This window comes from Rhipicephalus sanguineus, chromosome 2 (assembly GCF_013339695.2).
Source record: "Rhipicephalus sanguineus isolate Rsan-2018 chromosome 2, BIME_Rsan_1.4, whole genome shotgun sequence".
Taxonomy (NCBI): Eukaryota; Metazoa; Arthropoda; class Arachnida; order Ixodida; family Ixodidae; genus Rhipicephalus; species Rhipicephalus sanguineus.
The window spans coordinates 17,849,358-17,854,449 of NC_051177.1; positions in this window are offsets into that span (position 1 = coordinate 17,849,358).

Below are 5,092 nucleotides of genomic sequence, written 5' to 3' on the forward strand. Positions count from 1 at the left end.
GGCTGTGTCGTTGCCGCCGACGCGTAGTAACAGCTCTCTTTAGTGTAGTGAAATGGGCTGGTTTTATCGCGTTTGATACAACACTGCCATTTAGCCTAAGACATGTGCCTTCCTACTGGCGCCTTCACACCACGTAAATGTAATAGTAGAATATAATCACCGGGTAAAGAATTTCGTACTTCAAACGCATCGACGTTTAATTGTGGTTTTAGTCGTACGGCTGTTGCTTCTGCGCGAACTTCTGTATCGGAGCTCAAAGCCACCTTGGCAACGCCGTCAATACGAGAACGCGGCAAGAAACTCGCGGAAAAATGTGTCGCGACACTGTGTGACAGCGCAGCAGCTGCCACCAACGCGCCTTATTGAAAGCGAAAAGACACGCGCGCGCGCACCGCGAGGGCGTGTGTCGGCAGAACGACCGCGTCTTTTTGGTGCTGGACTGCTCGGTAAGAGATGGATTGGCGGGGCGCGGATTTCAACTCGAGCGTTGCGAACCTTATTGAAGCAAAGAGGCGGACTCGGCAGTCGCAAAGCCGTTCGGGGTGCCACTGCCAAGCAACCAGTTTCTCTCTTCCTCCTTTTCTTTACTGCCTTGCATTTCTTCGCGGGTTCTCTGGGAAAACCGTGAAGGCAGAGAAGCCCGCCGTATCGATTGAGCACACATGTGCGTCTGTGAGTCGCGCGGCGTGGAAGCGCAACATTTCCATAGAGTCCGCTGGCCGGCCGACCCGCGTGCTTTTCGGGGCCCGAGTAGAAAATCGATGCGATTTCTAATAATTTAGAACGCGAGCCTCCGGAACGCGCATAACGACGCCATTCTTCCTCGCGTCCCGACACGTGCCCACTTGGCGAGCTCTCTTCTCGGAGTTGGACGGAACATCTCCCCATATTCGCTCTCATTATGCGCCTCGCCGGTGCAATCACCGCCAGCTGGCGGCGCGCCTTACGACAGGAGCAATTGAATTCTAATCGGTTCCCTCGCTGAGATCCTTAGGCGAGATGTTTTCGCGCCGCTTTTCAACCGTCGGCGCTGCAGCCGCTTTCTATGAGAAGATATTACGGAAAGACGTGCCGCGACTGCGCATATATCATATTTCATCGCATCTGTTCTAGTTTTTTTCCCCTGAGTACGATAGGAATGAAGTGCGTTGAGTGCTGCATGGCGTTACAATTTATTGCGTCCTTTGACGACCATATATATATATATATAATATATATATACACCCGCTCTGGCTACATAATGGTTCTTAGGACACCGAGAGAACAAAGGCGACAGCGAAAAAGTTGCGACCTTAATATGTCGATTTATTCACCGCAGCTCCCAACTACTATCATTAGGTGCGTGGGGTATCGTTATCCTAGTGTTGAACGCATATACATAGAGATGAAAGTGGAGAACTAATAGTTCTTTCAGAGATTTCGTTGCCGAGGGTGTGGGGAATTATCGAAACACGAAAGTGTAATGTGCTCGCACAAGCAGCTGTGAATGAACCTTACGAGACAGCTTAATGGACGAGTAGAACTCGTAGTTGGGCTAGTTGGTGCATTGCATCAAGGAAATATATCCAGCCAAAAACGGACGAACACAGGAAACGGTGAAGGAGACAGGAAAGCGGCTAGACTACCAACCCTTTAATCACCAAAGCGAGACTCAAATATATACACTCACGCGGTCACAAAAACTGGTATGCAATTACTCTGTGTTATCTTCGCATTCTTATTTACTTCTCGAGACTATAAAAAAGATTGCAGGAGATTTCTTGAAGGACAAAGAGTTTGCTTATCTGCTTGGCTCGTGCAATATCAAGTGACACGTTTGAATTTCTTCTGAGAAGGTGCACGTGTTGTTGTTCATTAATTTGCTTTACTGTCTTATGCGCATGTCCTGCTATGCCCTTCTTGGTTTTCTCGGTTTGTTTTTCGAAATAACTCATTTAGTTGCGAGACAGCGCCCGCCCTGTGCATTCTGTGTTCCTTTATGTCTCCGTCTTTAGCGCCTGCACTCAATCATGCATTGCAGGAAATCTTGTTCCATTCTGCGCAACGTCACAGAGCTATCACTGCAACACACTTCGCCCTTCTTTGCGATGTGAAAGGCCTCAAGTATTTCACGTGCCATTTTGTCATGACTTTTGCCTAAAATCCTGATTTCGTTCAGCACCGGCTTACATTTGCACTGTTTGAAAAATGAGCATCTATCTATCTATCTATCTATCTATCTATCTATCTATCTATCTATCTATCTATCTATCTATCTATCTATCTATCTATCTATCTATCTATCTATCTATCTATCTGTCTGTCTGTCTGTCTGTCTGTCTGTCTGTCGGGCCGGCCGGCCGGCCGCCTACGGCTTTGTACTCTCTTGGCCGTTTCGTTAATGGGGTGTATACCAAAATATTTACAGCATGACGTGACTGCATGGAGAACATAAATGACAGATCATAACATGAAAATCCTGACATGAATGTCATGATTGGCATGATTCGCATACCACGGTCTTGGGGCTCTGGCGGCCGTTTTGTGAGCTGGATATATGTCAAAATTGGTATGGCATGACATGAGTGCGTGACGAACATAAGTGACAGGTCATGCGCTGCATATAGCAGAATATACGTTTCATTAGCATGGTATATAGCAGACTGTACATTCGTGCATGTACGATAAACATGCGATAATGAGTTACATGTCATGGCAGGAATGTCTTCATTTGCCTCAAATACAAACAATGCAATGTAAATATATTGTATCAAACTGCGTTCTGTTTTGCGTACATGGCACAGGTAAAAGACAGTGAAGTCTTAAGACGAAAGTGTTTTATGCCGGGGTCCACCAAGACTTCACTCACGTTATTTCCGTCACGGAAATGACGTTGGTTATCTGCACAAGAACAGATGGCAAAAAACTACAAGAAATATGTTCATCACGCACTTGTGTCATGCCATACCAATTTTGGTATATATCCAGTTATCTAAACGGCCGGAAGCGCACCATAAACAGTGTCATGTAAATCATACCGTACATGACACGTATAACATAATTCGCATGTTAGGACCTGTCATTTATGTTCGTCATACACTCACATCGCACAATACCAATTTTGGTGTATATCAAAACGAGCGAAAAGGCCGCGAGTCCACCATGAGCGTGGCATGTAAATCATGCCATACATGACATGCATGTCATGGTTTTCATGTTACCACCTGTCATTTATGTTCGTCATACATTCGCCTCACGTAATACCAATTTTGGTGTATAGGCTAGCGAAACGGCCGCGATCGCACAATGAGCGTGGCATGTAAATCATACCGTAAATGATATGCATATCATAATTTTCAAGTTACCACCTGTCATATATGTTTGTCACACAGTCATGTTGTGCAATACCAATTTTAGTGTATATCAAGCGAGCGAAACGGCCGCGAGCGCATCATGAGCGTGGCATGTAAATCATGTCGCACATGACTTGCCTGTCACGATTTTCATGTTACCACCTCTCATTTACGTTCGTCCATACAGGCGCGTCGCGCAATACCAATTTTGGCGTATATCAAGCTAGTGAAAGGTCCGCGAATGCACCATGAGCAGTGGCATGTAAATCATGACATACATGACATGCATGTCATGGTTTTCATGTTACCACCTGTTATTCATGTTCTTCATGCAGTCACATCGCGCAATACCAATTTTGGTGTATATCAACCTAGCGAAACGGGCGCGAGTGCGTCATGAGCGTGGCATGTAAATCATGACGTGCATGACACGCGTGTCATGATTTTCATGTTACCACGTGTAAGTTATGTTCGTCATGTCGAAATGTCTCGTCATACCAGTTTTCGTATATATACATTCATTTAAACGGCCGCGAGCGCCCCGAGACCATGTCATATAAATCATGCCGCACATGACATGCGTGTCATGATTTGCACGTTGAGACCTGTCACTATGTTCGCCATGAACTCTTGTCATGTCATACCAGTTTTGGTATATATGAAATTAACGGAATGGCCGCAAGAGCCCCAAGGCCGTGGAATGTAAATCATGCTGTTCATGACATGCATCTCATGATTTTCATGTTATGACCTGTCATTTGTGTTCGTAATACGGTCATGTTATTCCATACCAATTTTGGTATACATCCGATTAACGAAACGGCCACGAGAGCACAAAGTCGTAGGCGGCTAGATAGATAGATAGATACGCTCAAACTCGCAGAAGTTCGCTAAGAAATGCTTCGCATTTAAAAGTTTCGTTGACGCAGACCTGGGAGTCGAACCCACGACCTCGTGGTCCACCGAAATACATCAACGAAGCATTAAAACGTGAGTTATATCTCTCACACCTTCTCCGCGAGAGAGACGCCATCTGGAAGTGGAACGCGTTCGCGCGTTCACGTCTCAAGCTACGAACGGCTCAGCCACATTTGACTAAGGTACGAGTCATGCGATGACGTCATCGCGTGACGTTACGTTACGTGATGTCAATGCCTTCATGATGTCGTCATAATGACGTCACAAATTGTGGCGGTCTGTGGCGTGATGATGACGTCATGTGGCGACGTCCTCACGTGATGATGATTTTCTGCATCACTTGTCCCGACGCGGGAACGCCGACGGTCAATTTTCGCAGTTTAATGAGGCATCTAAGGCTTTCGCCGTAAAACACAGGCTGTCATTGTGCACTTTCTTTGCATTACTTTTACAGACCTTAAAGTATATAGCCTATATATATGAACTTGCGATACGTAGAACAAGCCTTCTGCTCATTCACTGTGCAACAATATCAGCAGCATCATCGATTGGGGTACTCGAGCAGTAGCTCACCCCAAAGCACAGAAAGGAGACTCCTTGTCGCTCAAAGGAAGCCTTGAGGGGGTAGCACCCGTAAAGCAAACGCGTGCGCAAACATCGGAGCTCGTTGGAGCGCACTCAGGGCTGCAGTATTTTCTGCCGAGTGATCGTAAGTCGCAGAGGTAACGAACCGAGCCAACAACGAAGGTTCGGGAAACTAGGAGTACGAAGGTGACGACGACAAAAAGGGCGCACTTGGGAGGATGAGACAAGGCGCGAAATAAGACGTCTTCGGAGACAAA